This window comes from Panulirus ornatus, chromosome 68, assembly GCF_036320965.1.
Source record: "Panulirus ornatus isolate Po-2019 chromosome 68, ASM3632096v1, whole genome shotgun sequence".
In the NCBI taxonomy this organism is placed as follows: Eukaryota; Metazoa; Arthropoda; class Malacostraca; order Decapoda; family Palinuridae; genus Panulirus; species Panulirus ornatus.
Window position 1 is genome coordinate 18802827 of NC_092291.1, and position 17522 is coordinate 18820348.

General features: G+C 42.8%; 2 protein-coding genes across 3 annotated transcripts in view; one reads left to right on the forward strand and one right to left on the reverse strand.

Moving 5' to 3' along the window:
* LOC139747460 (uncharacterized) overlaps positions 1 to 15512 on the reverse strand; it is a 153028-nt gene extending 137516 nt beyond the window's left edge. The window contains exon 1 of the mRNA XM_071659821.1: positions 14138 to 15512. The gene's annotated coding sequence lies outside the window, so the exon portion shown is untranslated. The remainder of the gene's footprint in view (positions 1 to 14137) is intronic.
* LOC139747459 (putative neural-cadherin 2) overlaps positions 1 to 17522 on the forward strand; it is a 296803-nt gene that overhangs the window by 39735 nt on the left and 239546 nt on the right. The gene's annotated exons all lie outside the window — the stretch shown is intronic.

Genomic DNA, 17522 nt, shown 5'->3' on the forward strand with positions numbered 1-17522 from the left:
TTCCTCAGCCACTTCTGGTCACAGAGGAATGCACAGGCGTAGCGTATCAACGGGTCGTCCCATCGAGGCTGTCTGTAATCGTGGAAGATGACAGAAACTTCCAGATTAGTGAGGTTAAAGTTGTCAGGTATATGAATGATGAGTTCTTTCTACCTTCTTCACTTGGTACTCTACCCAGTAGCTTTGATGTGCCCAGGATCATTCTTATTGGCTTCAGTTCCCTCGCTATCAATCTCATTACATCAGTGGCTGTTGCTGTTCATGCTTCAGCTCCATAGGGGGAAAGTTGGTACGAGTATAGTGATGGATACGAGTCTTTCAACTTCTGTAAATGGAAGGTGGTTCTCCCTCAATAATGGGGATAACTCATGTAACTCTATCCTGTAATTTATTAATCCCTCAGTTGTTTCTGTTTCAGCACCCGTCCTGATTAATGATCTCACTCCAAGGTATTTCAATTCTATCATTGACGGTGTTATCTCCTGGTTTATTCTTCTGATCAATGCTTCTTTATCTTTTCCAAACAGTGTGTATATAAAGCCTCTGGTATGTTCCTCTTCCTTTTGAATTCACTGTCATGAAATACTCTCTCCCATGACTCATGTATATAATCAGAAATGGTTACTGATAAACCATATACCTCCTTCAGTAATAATATCAATGATGATGACAATAATAGTAATACTAATAATGATAATAATAATAATGATAATAATAATGATAACAACAATAACGGGACATGTACAGAAAATGCAGATGGCTTAATTCCTACACAAATTTCATTAAGTTCTCCTTGTAGTTCCCCTTTTCTCCTCAAAACTGCACCCGAACTCAAAATCTGCATAATGTATTCTCAAAGAAATCTTCGCCCCTCTGGACCAGCAGGTTCCTGGAGCTTTTAGACGCAATATTCCTGGTATGGCTGGCTGTGGACAGGCCAGTACCAGTGAGAGAGAGAGAGAGAGAGAGAGAGAGAGAGAGAGAGAGAGAGAGAGAGAGAGAGAGAGAGAGAGAGAGAGAAAATGTACTTATGAGCACATGAATTTATACATATATGTATGTATGTAGGCATGTATTCATACGTACCTATTTGTTGAAAGCGGATGCCAAGAGATATATTCTCAATGCTTTAGTCATGCAAACAAAAAGCAAAAAAAAAAACACTGTTCGAGAATTGTTAACAAGTGCAATAACTTCGGCCGCTCCGATACCAATTGATTCCTCATCTGTTGGACTGACGATGACCGTAGAGGAGAAGGTGTTCCTACCCAGCAGTTGGGCTGACGATGAAGGTGAAGGTGAGGGTAGGCTCTCCCGGAGCACCCCAGGTGAGCAGGGGACTCATGTGGAGAGCTACCGAGGCAAACATGGGAGAGGGAGCATCATCTGGGTGATGCGAGGGGCCGTGGAGGAGAGTGGCAGGAGGGAGGGACGTGAGGCGGGAGGGAGGAGAGAGGAAGAGGAGGGATGAGGTGGGAAGGGGGAAATTGCACGGGAGGAGAGCGGAGTGTGGGAAGAATAAGTGACGTGGGGTGTTGACGTGCGGGAAGGATAAGTGACGTGGGGTGATGACGTGTGGGAAGGAGAGACGTAAGTGGGGCGGAAGGAAGAGGAGGTGGAGCTCGGAAGGGACAGAAGTGACGTGGAAGGCAGAGGAGAGGGAGGAGCAGGAAGCATAAGACAGGGAAAGAGGAAGACCAACAGAAGAAACTGATTTAAAAATCTTCCCGCACCTTGAAGGGGAGCCTCTCCCAGTCCTTAGATAGCCCGAGATTTTCTCCCCTGCTATACACCTAAGCTTCTTCAAGCTGTCTGTACCTTCAGCTTATCTTTCCTCTCTCCTACAAACTCCGACATTCAGCCATACCGTTCAGAAATGCCTCTTATCTTCAATCCTTCAAAGGCCCACTGTCTTTTCATCCCTCCACAGCCATAACACTCTCGTTTTACACCACACAGCAACACTACCCCACACACGCCTCCTACAAACACTACTACCACACCCATACTACTACTACTACTACTACATACACACACTGACGCACACATATCACTTTACCTACCATACACCCATACTACCACACGCTACCACACTAACACTACCACTATTCTACTGCACACATAAACTGCCACACCTCATATCACTTCGCCTACCACACACCCATACTACTACATGCTACCACGCCCACATTACCACTGCTACTATTACTACTACCAAGGCTATTACTACACACATACACACTGCCACACCCATATGATTTCACCTCCTCCTTACACCCAGCCCAACCACACGTCTAGGGTGGGAGTCACACAACACAGGAGGGGTGGCTGCGGGAGGACGCTGAGACAGCAGTAAAGGGAAGGGTGTCCACCAGCCACACTGTCAGAGCTTATGGTACACGAGATATCAAAGAATTACCAATTTGCCTCTAATGAATTTTTGTGGAAAAGTTTTTTATTATCTCCTGCCTTGTTCACAATATTCGTTTCAAAGTGTCTTTGTTCCTCCTTTCTTAACCTGTTATCTTCGTTACTCCGTCCCGTCTGTACCATCGTTACAGCACTTTGTTAAACTCCATTCCTTGTTGACATCTTTTATTGTACCACAACTCCTATTTCAACCTTCCCTCTCTGTACGTGAGGCTTGAGGTACCCACGTTCTTACTCCATCCTTGTAAATTTCACAGTACCTCTTACAACGATGCCCCTCTCTTTTTTTTTTTTACCGAAGAAACTGTTGAGTTCATGTACGATTTCTACGGACACACCTCACCTTTGAGTCAGATTTCATTGATGCTCTTTTCTTTTCCTCATTTACCACATAACCAACCTTAAGCCTTACAAAATCACTCATTCCAGTTAGGGAGTCACATCTAATGTTCTTAATATTCTTGCTGGTTTGTGTGAATATAGATCTAGATTGATGGTGTATCAATCCTTGTATGTTCAATGATATGACGGTAGAGGAAATTTTCTTGTGTACACACTCAGATCTTGTGTGCCTTTGTTTCTCCTTCACGACGTAGATTCTAGCAAGCGACCTCTCTTGTAAATGAAATCCCTCCTTTACCATTTCTAAGTAATGTGTGTTTTACCGCTTCAGGTACCATCTTGATTGCTCCTTCATCGTTCCCATTATACATTTGCTCCAGTTCATCAAGATTCCTTGAAAGATCACATATCATCAGCACTACGAAACACTAATTTTTCCACAATTATTCTTCCCATTAAGTAATGAATTACCTGCCACCGCTTTCTGAAGCTTATGGCATTCTCTTATTAAGAAAGTTAAATCCTCTTCCACTTTCATCTTCTGTTATACCTTCCTTGCTATCACTATCCCACTGGATAACACAGGTAAAATCTAATTTCTTTTGTAAGTTGTCTCCACGACTCCAACAATATCAGGTGCATTTTGCGCTGATTTGATCTTTGAGATTCCAGCTCCGTGCTATTCACTCCTAGTCCAACTGCATTTGTATATGTTGCCTTCAGTATAGAATCTCCATCACCCAACATTCCTGACCTCCCTCCTCCAGTGGTGGGGCTGTTCGTCCTCTTGCCTCATATGGTGTCTCCAGTTCTTTTGCCTTCAGATTCTATTCTTGGTTTTCCTCCTCTTCTCATGTTTTATCATTTCTAATTAGATATCGCTTCTAAATTCCACCTTGTTTTCATGTTCCTTAGCCAACCTAAGTGACTTCTAGCTTGATTGACTCCATAATGAACGTAACCGTAACTGGTTGTTCCGTTTTTTCTTAGTTATATTCATAAATTTTCCTCCTTTGTCTTATCGCAGAGTTCAGTTATCTGTAACCTCTAAAAGTAATTTTTTCCTCTCTTCTCGCCTTATATGAAATATGACATTTTTCCAGTTCAAAAAAAAAAATTCAGTAATTTACGTCTATCAATCCCTTTGCTTTACTAATCTTTCGAATTTTGGTGCCGCTCACTTACCTGGAGTTGATTCGTCAACCTCCAGCCAGATCTCCAGGGTATTTCTTTTTTTTCCAAAATCTTCCTCTTTACCAACAAGCACGGAACTTGTGTGCTCAGCAGTTTTCTAAATCTAAACCTTTCGGTTGCCGGATCATAAACTTATCCGATTTTGTATCATTCTTTGTACAGATTCATTTAACTCCAGGTGTATCTTTACTCCAGGGTTTTGGGACGTCTGTTCCATTGCATCAGTCTTCACAGAGTCCGAATCCCTTAAACATCCTCGGGATCTGCTCCTGTCTCCTTCTCTGTCCACTTTCATTCAATACCTTCCACACATCATGTTACGGGCGGGCATTTCCCTTTTTCTCTGACGATCTCAAATACGTCCAGAGAAAGCTTTTCTTGATATATATATATATATATATATATATATATATATATATATATATATATATATATATATATATATATATACATATTGCTTTTCATGCCTTTCGCCTTCTCTCCTCCGGTTACAATCCACCTGAATCCCCTGGAATGATTCATTTTCCTTGGAATTTTTTCAGTTTCCTAAAGCCCTCTCTTATTTCATGACACTTTTCATGATTTTTTTTTTTTTGGGGGGAGGGGGGTTCGATTTCTCATCTTCTCCGGTCCTTCCTGCACCTGTGACAGTTTCTGGCTGTTTCTTTTGGGTCTCGAACAGTTTCCTGAGACACGAAAGTCCAAAACCAACTGGCCCTCATCCCCCTAGTCTTCTTATGGATTCAATCACTAACGTTTGATCATGATACTTTCCCCCCCGCCCTCTGTCTTAGTACATTCGTCTAAATCAAGTTCAAAATCCATGTCTAACTTTGCTCTGCGTGTGTGTGTGTGTGTGTGTGTGTGTTCTGACCGAGTAAAAGATAAGTCAAAAAGTGAAGGGAATTCGACAGACATGGAAAATCACCAGGAAGAAATAACTTTAAAGTTTTTGAAATACATCTCGAGATGAGTTCCAAAACTTGATGCTCAGCTTAATGGTCACCGCTCCTTGTTAGGATGTCAGTGAGGGACGGATGTTAAAGTCCTCAGCACACACACACACACACACACACACACACACACACACACACACACACACACACACACGTTCCTTAAGTGATGGTGTGCACCGAGCCGTGTAAACTAGGGAGGACTCTGTGCCTGTGTGAAAGTTCTTAGGGCCAGCACTCAGCTCCTACGACCATTGGGATGACGCAAAAGGACCCTGGGGTGATGGGCGGAGGGAGGAGTCAATACCCAAGAACCCTGGGATGATACCAGAAAACCCTGGGGGGGAAATATCATAGGCTCGTGGTTTAATACCTAAGCCTCGTGGTATGATACCACAACCCTGGGGTTAGACAGGTGGGCCTGGCTGGGTGCTGGGGTTAGACAGGTGGGCCTGGCTGGGTGCTGGGGTTAGACAGGGTGGGCCTGGCTGGGTGCTGGGGTTAGACAGGTGGGCCTGGCTGGGTGCTGGGGTTAGACAGGTGGGCCTGGCTGGGTGCTGGGGTTAGACAGGGTGGGCCTGGCTGGGTGCTGGGGTTAGACAGGTGGGCCTGGCTGGGTGCTGAGGTTAGACAGGTGGGCCTGGCTGGGTGCTGGGGTTAGACAGGTGGGCCTGGCTGGGTGCTGGGGTTAGACAGGTGGGCCTGGCTAGGTGCTGGGGTTAGACAGGTGGGCCTGGCTGGGTGCTGGTAGGAGAAAAAAACCCCAGTAGGAAGGCTGGCCATCATGTTTCCCTCAATCGATAGTTCTCTCAGGTCCAGGAGAGCCGCTCCGCCTGCCCCACGCCAGGGTGTTCCACCCAGAGAGGTCCCTCCGCGTGGGAAAATATTGTGCTTCGGCCTCGCCGTAGCTCACACTTTTTCCCAAACGAAGACAGAGAGATAACGGCGGTATCAATAGCGTCTGAGTGAAGTATTTTCGATGTTCATCTTACTTTCCTCCTCCCCCATGCAAGTAGGAGCGCGGCAGGCAATAAAGGACCTCCCCTCCACTCCCTGGGCTGGAGGCGCATCCGTGATGAAGGATGATGATTCAGGAGCGTCAGATTTACCGTGGCATATCTCTCTCTCTCTCTCTCTCTCTCTCTCTCTCTCTCTCTCTCTCTCTCTCTCTCTCTCTCGGGGCGCGCAGTAGAGTGTGGCTCTACCCAAGCTTTACGACCCGAGGGTGTGGATGGGTGTGTAAGTGTGTAAACTGCGCGTCAGCGATACACGGGCTTTAAGTGGAGGGCACCTGGGGAGCTCATGTGGGGAAGAAACGACAACACGTCATCAACGCGACGTTCTGTCTGCTACACGACCTTAGCCACTCCATGATCCGCCCTGGTGAACACAACACTCTCGTAGCTGACAAAGGAGAAGGTGGGTGTCGAGCGCTGGTCTTCATCATTTCGTCGTGTGGTGGCCCCAAGGCAGATACAACCCTCTCTCTCTCTCTCTCTCTCTCTCTCTCTCTCTCTCTCTCTCTCTCTCTCTCTCTCTCACACACACACACACACACACACACACACAATGTGGTGGCTGGTCTTACCTGAATGTCCTCTTTATCATACAACTCTGCTGAAGGTCCTGGGAGTTCTTGGTGTGTACCAGAGCCCGTGCCCACATCCTCCTCGTCAGCACACTCTCTCTTTAATACACGATGCTTCATAATGGCAATTTTCCCTCCGGCTGATATTACCTGAGGGAGTGGTGGGTGTGGGAGGAGCCCTCTGTTTTACTATCCTCTCTCATCTTCATATATATATATATATATATATATATATATATATGTGTGTGTGTGTGTGTGTGTGTGTGTGTGTGTGTGTGTGTGTGTCTATTAGGAATTTAGGGCACAATGCCCGTCCTTCATGAGATAAATCTCCTCGTCATAGATTATTCAGTGTTCTGTTATCTGGCTTTTCCCACATACTCCCACGTCCTAACGTGCTATAGAGCACCGTCTCAACATTGACCCTTGACGAACCACCTCTTGGTGAATGTCAGGTCTGAGCAGATGTTCACTTCACACTCCACCGTCAACTTTACGATACTGGAAGGGTGAACATTTCAGCGAGGGTGAACATTTCTTCTTCTTCTTCTTCTTCTTCTTCTTCTTCTTCTTCGTTCAGCGAGGGTGAACATTTCTTGTTCTTCTTCCTCTTCTTCCTCGTTCAGCTGTGGACGACTTCACCTCCAAGTGATTCTCTAGTTATCTCACTGACACCACCATCATATATACCAACCTCCTTTATGACGAACTGTAAAACTGAAGCCAACATGTCTGAAGTCTTGAAGTCTTACAGTGAGAGCAAAGCACAGGTCTGAAATGAAGTCTTACAGGAAGCAGCAGAGGTTCAAGTCTAACTATGACACTCATGCTAGCAAGACAGTAGTTTTGCTTTGCCAGTGAGACCATTCTAATGGTGACACATGACATCAAGCCATGAAAATGATCTCCATTTGACACAACACTGGTATGAACAGGTATGTAAATACGTCTGTACATGAACGTTCTCACTCACTGTAAATGATAGAAAAAAACATGACAGTTCAGAACGAATAATTAGAAATAGTAAAAGCAGAGGGAAAAAAAGAAAAAAGAAATGATATTGCGTTCCTGATAACACATATTTCAATATGTTTCGCTCATGACGCTACGTAACATCGAACTTCGATCAGAAGGTGAATCAGCACATCCCCAGAGCAGGTAGCTGTACCAATGTGGTGTAAATCTCACCTACGCGTACGGCCGCCCGGGTACCCTGGTCTGTACGTCATATTTACAGCCAAGATACCGACGGTCCTTGCCTCTCTCTCTCTCTCTCTCTCTCTCTCTCTCTCTCTCTCTCTGGGGGGAAGGACACCAGACCTAACGGCGTTAGCTACAGTGTTCATTACAATAACAGTACCAGCACAAATCAGAGGGGGTAAATGAGAAGGAAAGTCATATGTTCTTTATGTGGGGAAAGTCATATGTTCTTCATATTGGAGCCATATGTTCTTTATATGGGAAAGTCATGTGTTCTTTATATGGGAAAGTCATATGTTCTTTCTATAGGAAAGTCATGTGTTCTTTATATGGGAAAGTCATATGTTCTTTATATGGGAAAGTCATATGTTCTTTATATGGGAAAGTCATGTGTTCTTTATATGGGAAAGTCATGTGTTCTTCATATGGGAAAGTCATATGTTCTTCATATGGGAAAGCCAAATGTTCTTCATATGGGAAAGTCATGTGTTCTTTATATGGGAAAGTCATGTGTTCTTTATATGACGCGTAGGTGACATGACAGGATCACAAGAGGACGAAGATGACATATGGAAAGACCTAAAAATAATATACAGATAGACAGACGTAAACTAGACTGAAATCAATGAAGAATGACTTTGAAGAAATAAGTCATGGGGTTCATAAAGTCAACGAACACTGTAACCAATTGTGCCCAAACGAAGGCCCAAGAAGAAGAAGAAGAAGAAGAAGAGAGAAGAGAGAGAGAGAGAGAGAGAGAGAGAGAGAGAGAGAGAGAGAGAGAGAGAGAGAGAGACAGACAGACAGACAGACAGAGGAAGTGAAGCGAATGTCAGTGATCTTAAAGTCATGACATATGGTTAAAAAAACACGACTCCAAGAAACATATGCAACCTAAGGCTATACCATCATCAGGGTAATGGATTTGTAAACTTAAATGGGAACTCCGTCTGTGAGAGACAGACAGTTAATTATAACAATTGTTCCCGTGCATACAGAGCAAATACTAATCCATCCCCACCCCCCCTTCCTTCCTTCCCTCCGCCACGTCTTATTGCTCCAGGCCAAAGCGGAAATAAATGTTACGGGGGAACACAGATATGACGAGCAAGACCCGATGAGATGGAACATGTGAATTATTATAAGAGGATGAGAGAACTCGGGCTAAACAGCTTGGCAGAGATACGAAGATAATCTGTTGCAGACTCTGTGAGGACATCAAGAATAATGTCGGCCATCTAAAAGCCTCTCAGCAAGGATTATATATACATAATATATATATATATATATATATATATATATATATATATATATATATATATATATATATATATATATATGTATATATGTATATATATGTGTGTGTGTGTGTGTGTGTGTGTATGTGTGTGTCTATGTCTGTCTGTGTGTATGTGTGTGTATGTGTGTGTGTGTGGGTGTGTGTGTATGTGTGTGTCTATGTCTGTCTGTGTGTATGTGTGTGTGTATGTGTGTGTGTGTGTATGTGTGTGTCTATGTCTGTCTGTGTGTATGTGTGTGTATGTGTGTGTGTGTGTGTATGTGTGTGTCTATGTGTGTCTGTGTGTATGTGTGTGTATGTGTGTGTGTGTGTATGTGTGTGTCTATGTCTGTCTGTGTGTATGTGTGTGTATGTGTGTGTGTGTGTATGTGTGTGTCTATGTCTGTCTGTGTGTATGTGTGTGTATGTGTGTGTGTGTGTGTGTATGTGTGTGTTTGCAGAAGGCGCACCAACGGTAAAAATCAAGCTTTGCAAACAGATATGACAAGGAAGAAGAAGAAGAGCAAAATAAAAACAACACTCCCTCCTCATCCACCTCATGGCAGAAAAGAAATTCAAAAAGAATACACATAAATCCAAGTTGTCTCACCACATCTTCATACAAAACACCCCGAGCTGCCTCACTCACACCCGTCCAATTAATATAGTTCATCGGGAGCACTTGACAGCGCCTTGCGAGCAGGGTTCTGGCCGAGCGGGGGAGAGAGAGAGAGGTGAGGGAGCGTGCGGGGGGAGCGCAGTGCAGTTCGCAACACCTGGGATATCATATACAAATCTGGTGGCGTTTGCCGGAGTCGTCACGACCCATCTGCCTCACTCCCGCCATGAATATGCACGGAGACGTGCGTGTCCTGTGTGTGTCTCTGTGTGTGGCGGAGGAGGCCTCCTGCTACCCACCTCAGATGGAGCGCTTCAACCAGTCAAGGCCATGGGCGGGCCAACCCAGAGACCAGAGGAGGCGCAGACCCCCCTCATACCCGACCCATAAGACCTTATATACACACACACACACACACACACACCACACACATATATATATATATATATATATATATATATATATATATATATATATATATATATATATATATATGAGAACAGCGCCTGATTAAGCGGCTGCACATGTAAGTAAAAATCTCAAAGTAGTCTGTGCAATTAAGAGGTTTAAGTAGAAACCAATGAATAGGTGCAGTGCTCTCATTAGAAACCAGAGAGGTCTCGTGTGTGTGTGTGTGTGTGTGTGTGTGTGTGTGTGTGTGTGTGGGCTACCAAGAGTAATGAAAACATATAATTCCTTTTAAAAAAGGTTTCGCTAATGACTCTCGACCTTTCCCTCCCTCACTCACACACTCACCCAACCCACTCCTCCTCCTCCTCCTCCTACCACCTCCTCATGATTGATGACTCGTTGAAAACGATTACGTTAGCGTTTTATTGAAGACATTCCAGAGTTTTTTTTCTCTTTTTTTTGTTCCGTGATGTGAATAGGCCTCGTAACAGACCTCATAATTAAGGACCACCATTGATATTGGATTACGTCCACCACCCTCCACCACCCTCTCCTTGGCATGGGGCAGATAACCCCCTTCCACCCTCACCCTTTTCTCTCCTTCCTTTTTTTCTGAAGGGGAGGAAGTCGATGGTATTTTTGTACCCAAAAAGGAGCGGGGGAATTGTTTTTTTAAGCCAATATCAAAAAGTGGGATAAATTGTTGCACTAATATATATATGTATGTATGCATATATATATAGATATAACTTTTATTTCTTCTTCTATCGGAAAATCGGAAAAGAGATTATAGGTTTACTCCCCCTTGAGTATAGCTTGAGAAACCAAGGCGCTAAGTGTGGGAGAGAGGAGAGGGACAGCTGAGCCAGCTAAGGTCGGGGGCGCGCGGAAAGCTATGACTCCGGAGAGAGAGAGAGAGAGAGAGAGAGAGAGAGAGAGAGAGAGAGAGAGCTAAGTCGATAAACGCAAAGCTAGGTCGGAGGAAGGGAGGTAGGGAAAGGAGAGGTTGAGAGATTGGAAGCGAAGCCGGCGCCATGGAAAGCAAATACGACTGAAGGATGGTCGGAAAGCTATCTCCCAAAGACGAATATGAAATAGCTTTTTTCTTTTTACCAAAAAAAAAGAAGATAAATCAACAGAAGATAAGGTTAGTTAACGGTAGGGAGAGGCACGTCTGTAGAAGCGAAAGATAGGTTAACAGAAGGAAACAGGCAGGCCAACAGAACGAAAGGCAAGTCAACAGAAGGGAAAGATAGGATAACAGAACGAAAGGCAGGACAACAGAAGGGAAAGATAGGACAACAGAGGGGAAAGGCAGGACAACAGAAGGTAAAAGGTAGGACAACAGAAGGAAAAAAGTATGACAAGAGAAAGCCAGGCAAGTCAACAGAAGGAAAGGCACGGCAACAGAAAGCAGGTCAACAGAAGGAAAAGATAAATCAACGGAAGCAAAAGGTAGGACAACCGAAGGAGAGATAACTCAACAGAAGGAAGAGGAAAGTCAACGGAATGAATGCCAAATCAGGGCGGACGAAAAAGGGGGGGAAATATCCAAGCGGGAAGCGAAACTGATGAATGAAGGCGAATTTCATCCTGAAGAAAGAAGTCTAAAGCAATGAATAATGCTGCTAGCGGATGAAAGCTAAGGCAGCTGACGGAAAGCTAAAAGCCAACGAGAATTCCTCAAGGAGAGTCGTGAGGAATTTAAGCAAATAGGGTTTAAGACACGCATTACAACAAGGTTTTGGCCATTGCTCTTTGTATCGGACGTGGAGCATAGCCCCATCCCATCTCCTTCAACATAGCCCCATCTCATCTCCTTCAACATAGCCCCATCTCATTTCCTCGAACATAGTCTCATACCATATCCTTCAACATAGCCCCATCTCATCTCCTCGAACATAGCCCCATACCATCTCCTTCAACACAGGCCCATCTCATCTCACTTTCAACAAAGCCCCGTCTCATCTCCTCCATCATAGCCCCATCTCATCTCGAACATAGCCCCCCATATCATCTTCAACATAGCCCCATCTCATCTCCTCCAACACAGCCCCAACCCATGTCCTTCAACATAGCCCCATCCCATGTCCTCCAACATAGCCCATCCCATCTCCTTCAACATAGCCCCATCCCATCTTCAACAAAGCCCCATTTCATCTCCTCAAACCTAGTCCGATCTCATCTCCTCCATCTTATCTCAATCTCATCTCTTCCTGTAATGCGAAATTTGGAAGACATGTAACTTTGGGGACCATATAATTTCCCATCTTTTGGGATGTCACTATATTTTTCCTTTATATTTCTAGGAGGAGGACTCTGACTTTAAGTAAGGGGGATTTATACCGAAAATACATGTGATAGGCATCCAGTTTTTTTTTTTTTTTGTATCTTTTTTGATAGTGTTCACAGACTAATAAAAGAAAAAACTTTTGAACCTGTTTGATTGCTCCCCTCGTTCACTTATGTAAAATGATAACCTTTTAGACCGCTTAAGAAATAGATAGCTAAAACTGATGTCAATATCCTTTATGCAATTTTAATATCATTATCGCTTGGGACACTAGGCTCGTTAGGTTAGGTTAGGTTTGGTTGGCTAAGTTAGCTATAAGTTGGGTTGGGTTTGGTTGACATTGCTTTTCAGGTGGCTTTCGATATCTTTGGAACAATTCTGAGCTTGATATCTTTACCATAAATCACTCTTGTTTGTGAGTTTTCCCACACTATAAACCCCATGGGGCCCCAATTATCGTTCGATAAAATAGGAGGAAGGATATCTCAAAAAAAAAAGTAGTGGTCTGCCGTAGAAATGAAGATGAGAATCGTAGCAAAAGAGAAAAATAAAAAAAAAAAAAATCAAACCGTCAGAAAACGTAATTTGAACTTCCGTAACGGTCATTTTACCGAGATGTTTTATCTCGGGCAAAACCCTTGGACATACTCATTTTCAGCATGATTTAGATTTCCATTAAAACATCGTCTAATCCTAGATCAAGGTTTTAGCGTCGTAATCCTAATTCCAACTCCAATCAGCCACTTCTGTAGAGGAGTGAGGGTGGGTTGGGGGTGAGGGACGGAAGGAAGGTCTATCAGTGCAGCAGTAAGAGAGAGAACTCGGCAAATTATCATCCTTCTTTGATACGTCTTTTTTCTTACGTCATTTTGTTCTTGGCTATTTCATATTAGGAGATGTACACTGATTAATTGGCAGAGCTTACTGACGATTAATTTCTTTTTTTTTTACCCTTGATGAATGGGTCTACTGCGAGGGATTTTGTCTAACTGTTGAGTAACCATATGGGGTTATTTGATCCATAAAAACGAACAGTTCCACTTTGCACTCGATACCTCGGGGATCGAACCCGGGTTATTAGTGTGAGAACTAAGTTAAGTCAAAACCCAATGCAACGATGACCTTAGAATTGTATCTCCGATATCATTCTCTAGTTCACTGACCCCACGATGCTTCACGTACCCTTACAAGACAGAAATACTACCGCTTACGATCTAGTCTAGGAAGAAGGACTTTTAAAAAGTCAACTCTCAAAGTACCATGATATCTGACGTCAACTATTTACCACATGACAACTCGATAATCGAACCTGGGTCCTCAAGTGTGTAATGAGGGTTAGATTACCCGGTTGCCATTCGAAATATATATATATATATATATTTTGTAGTCTTTACCAGGCCATGTGAAAAGGAAAAAAGATGGCCCGATCAATTTATGATATGATCACCATAAAGTGGTCTGAAACAACCACCAGCTCTGTGAACATGATCGCGAACAACTCCCAGGATATAACCTATATAACTGGTTGAGACATAATCACCAACAACTTCCAGGATATAACCTATATAACTGGTTGAGACATGATCACCAACAACTTCCAGGATATAACCTATATAACTGGTTGAGACATGATCACCAACAAACCTTCAGAATACATAACCTAAAACTGCTTGAAACATAATCACGAACAACTCTCAGAGTATAAGCTACAGTACATTAAACCAGCCATCAAACAACGTTCAGATTATAAACCATAATTGCATGAAGCGTCCACAAAACAACTACGTTCACACAAACGAGTTCATAAACAAATGATTCTGTTACTCACCCTTCGTCGTCCGGCAAGCGTAGAGTAAACCATCACATTTTACAACATTTTCAAGCGCTCATATGTATTCAGACACTACATATGATTTCTCTATGGCGAAATCATATATAAGCCATTACCCACAGCAATATTATACTGAATATCTTCACCATATTCTTCACCAATCACTTTAAGATCTTATGACGTTTCCATACACTGATCACCAGTCACTGTGTAGCGAACTCATACATCATAGATGATTGCCATCTATCATATAAGAGAGATGGAAGCAAACTCACACAAGGACTGATGATCTATGCCACGTAGTTCCGCTTCCTACCTAATCTTCGTAGCCATGTAGCCATTCAGTTTGAATTTAATACTTTCCATAATTTCAAACTTACTACCCTCTTTGGTAACTTATTCCACTCATCAACTACTGTGTGATTTCCAAACTAGTGTTCCACCACTATGTTCTTAAATCAATTCATATTCATTCAGTATAAAACCACTGTTGTGAGTTCTTATTAAATTGGATATTCTGAATATTCTATTCATATATCTAACCCTCCCATCTACTTGTTCACTTCCATCACACCTTCCGACACTCTACAATATCTCACTACACTATTCACTAATCACTGTATGTTGTACTTCTTTCACAACAACGTTCACGAATCACCATATGTTGTACTTTTCACCAATCACTAGACATTGACATTTCCACAACCCTTATTCACTAATCACTGTATTATTGATATTTTCAGGGTTCATCTTTCGTTTGATGGTGCAATTGTCCCTCGACATTATTAAAAAAATAAACACAATTTTCTTATATATTCTTTTCACTGATCACTATAGTTACTTTAAATGGCATTATTACTCCCATTTTATTAATTCATTATATTCGTATTGCAATAATTCTTCCATTTTGCTCATTTATCACTGTAACGATTACAGAAGGCAATGATATTTCCAACATGTTTCTCACCAGTCACTTGATAACGCACTTATATCACCAGACTCTCGATCATTTCTGCATACACTTGTAATTCTCAGATTACACATTTTTTTTTCGCCGTTTCGCGAGGGCAGCAATGAATGTGGTGGTAGTGGGGCTCCCACTTTGGTCACACCCTCCGTCCGCATGGCAGAGCTGATCATCATCACTTTCACTTCCTCCCCCCCACACACACACAAGAGTGGAGGTCGGTATATGATCATCGCCCTCAAACACAAATTATTCATTGGACAGACCCTCCAAGGCGAAGTTACTGAAGAGATACACACGCTGAAGACATCAGAGGTAATAACACGATCACATTAGGGTCAGCCTGGTCACGTATGGAATTATTTATACCGCAACGATTACGTAGACGGGGTCTCGTACCCTACGTCTCGCTAGCCAGGTCCGAGGACAACTGAGGGCGCTGTCCTCGTCCTGGGGTTAGGCCAGAGGGCGCAAGTAATATCCTAACCAGTCGTTTGACCATCGCACCGGTAGTTTGGCTGGAGCATTGTTGACAAGTAGAGGCCTAACTCATGTATCTCGATTTCTGTTGGAATGAATTTAATATCATATGAAACATACTAGTCAATGGCACTTATCTTTATATCATTTACCAGCTGTGTGATGTGATCCTGGTAACGCTGGGTCAGCTAAAGTTGCGCAACCCACGATAACAACACTGTTGATCAAAAACCTGAAACGATACGTCTTGTTTTCTGTAGCGGTTGCAAAATAAATTTCGTATCAGAAGAAATCGTGACCCATATTTCACTTAACGCTCTGTGATGTTAAGACGATAGCGAGTGGTTCGTGTATACAAAATGTTCCCCACCCTCCCGCCATATGATCTCGACAAACGAGTGGGTAGCGACACACTTCCGTTGGTCTGTAAACATGAACCATCTTGCTGAGACGTATTTCTTCACAGTGTAAATAATGGTGTTCGTAAACGTTAGATATTAAGCACTGAACTGGTGTCGCGAACCGTATTAACGCTAACTCATACATTTCTGTCTCAAGTTTAGCGAGGCTTTGCCTGAATTGTGCCGTTCAGTTTTTGTTAACCAATTTCACAATATCCTCTCTTGACAGTATACAAACGAGACTGAGAAAATTGTACTGAATATTAAGAAGTTTACCTTACGGTGATAGATGAAAGGAACTTTTGCCTACCTTCAGAGGCGTCGTGGCTAACTGCTTAACTCTGCCGTAAGAGTGGCTGATCTTAAGTTTACGTAAGATTATCCACTCATATTACTAAGAATAATTCATAAAATAGCGTTCTAAAAATAGTTTATGAATAGAACACGGGTCGAAATATCATTAGTCGAAATACACATGGGAAGTGTGGCTGTACAGTGTGAATAGGTATGAGAGCAAACACGGGCGATCATGAGCTGCAGCGTGTGGACCTGTAGACTTAAGACTGGTTCCTCTCTCATATCCTTATGGTATATTACTTAATATCATATCAGACTCTGATGTCGCATGACCCCAGCTGACCCAGAAGTTGACTTTACGGTCAGTGATGTCGCGTGCACGCTGAGACATCATCATCAGTCTCGATGTTTCTATTTAGCCAACCGACAAGTTGCTCCGCCCACACGACTGCCGATGTTCACAACTCCGTGATGGGTACTGAGTTGTAAGCCTAACCCAGCCATTTACCAGGACATTTAATAAACAATTTATCTAATTAATCAATTCACAACGACGTTTAATAAACTATTTATCTAATTATTAAAGAAATCGTGACGTCGGAGTTAAGTTTCGATGGCCAAACTGTCGACTCAAATGATGCCTTGTTACCAAGCCTCCCCGTCCACCCTCAGGATCAGGTAACCAAACTCAGTTGTTCTCTGACGTGGGGAGAGGAGGGACACACAACCCATGTGTGGTGCATTATACGTGACAACACTGACCCAGATGTGATTATGATATTACCTCCGATGTCTGCTCAGTGCTACCGATAGATATTTCTCCTTAAGAATGTATTTAGACTACGGGCAAAGTATAGGAGAATGGTGTTCAAAGTGTTTTCATGAAATTGAATGAAAAGTGAGTAATAGGCAACAGAAATCGAAATACAGAGATAGGTTGGAGAGAAATCTCATCACGTTTATAGAATGTTAACTACGATGATATTATTGCATGATGATAGTGTCTAGTTAGCAATATGGTAAAAAACTATACTTGCAATAACTGATCAATAATGGTGGAAGTATTTTAATGTAAAGCGATGGCTAATAGGTGAAATGCAGTAGATTTCAATGCTATATACAGTATCTTAATTTAGTGAATAATTTGAAAATTTGTAAGGGTGATTAATTTCCTGAAAGTCTTGATACTTTACTGTTGAGTGACGTTGTCGCAGTCCCACTACACTACACCAGCTGG